This window comes from Orycteropus afer, unplaced genomic scaffold (assembly GCF_000298275.1).
Source record: "Orycteropus afer afer isolate SDZICR_OR568_19922 unplaced genomic scaffold, OryAfe1.0 scaffold00648, whole genome shotgun sequence".
NCBI classification, from domain to species: Eukaryota; Metazoa; Chordata; class Mammalia; order Tubulidentata; family Orycteropodidae; genus Orycteropus; species Orycteropus afer.
The window spans coordinates 348057-349308 of NW_006922235.1; positions in this window are offsets into that span (position 1 = coordinate 348057).

Below are 1252 nucleotides of genomic sequence, written 5' to 3' on the forward strand. Positions count from 1 at the left end.
AAAAGGGGAGGGCCCTCAACAAAATGGTTTGACACAGTGGCTGCAACGATGGGTTCAGGCATAGCTAGCATCATGAGGCTGGCACAGGATTGGACAGTGTTTAGTTCTGCTGTCCACAGGGTCATTATGAGTCAGAGACAACTAGATAGCACCTAACAACAACAATAACTAATTAAGTATACTAATTATACAATTAGTGGTTGTTATATAGTATACTATATGTACTTTTAACAGTATGCCTAAATTCATGAAGAAACCCAATGAGAAGATACAAAACAAGCATCACAACTCAACTCAGCTATGACACAGATTTTAGAATTATCAGAAGGAGTTTATAATGATTATCATGAATATGTCAAAAGTTTTGATGAAAAAAATTGGCAACATGCAAGAAAAGATGGATGATATAAGCAGAGAGAGATAAATTGCCAGAATAAACCAATAGAAAAATGCTAAAAATGAAAAACACCATTAACAGAAATGGATAATATTACATCTGATGTAATTACATTACATGTGATGTTGTACAAAAGGGGAAAACATTCTTGTCTTGGCTCTCTAGTGCTGCTATAACAAACATATCACAAATGTATGGCTTTAACAAACAGAGATTTATTTTATTACAGTTTAGGAGGCTAGAAGACTGAGTTCAAAGTGACAGCTCTATGGACAGGGTGAAGGCCACTTGACCTTGGGCTTCATTTCTGCCTCCTGTTCCGGGCCTGGTAGAGCTGGAGGCTTTTTCTGACTCTGAGTTCAAAGTGCAGGCTGCTGAGGCTTAAAAACCCAAGATCAACAGACAACATAGCAGGCTATTGTTCAAGTCCAGGAACAATTCCAAGATTATCAGACCCTGTAGCAGGATCCAGATATTCCTAAAAGCTAGAGACCATTCCCAAAGCTTCTATTATATACTGGTAGTAGGGGCTACTTGATGGCAAATAACAACAACAACAGTAGATCATACACCAAAGACAGCTCCCTAGCTGCTCACAGCAGATTCCATCATGGAGGTGATTACAGTCATATCATGTGGAATAACAACATCCAACTGTTAAGCCACAAAAAACATGATCCAGCCAAGCTGACACACAACTTTAACTACCACAATTCTATAAAACTGTGATTAAATACAAAGCTTTCAGAGGACCTGTGGACCTAGGTTTTGATAGTCTCTCTTCTCCTCACAAATGATAGAGGAAGGCTAGAGAGGTAAGAGACACTGGGTGATAAACATTTCCTCAGATTAGAT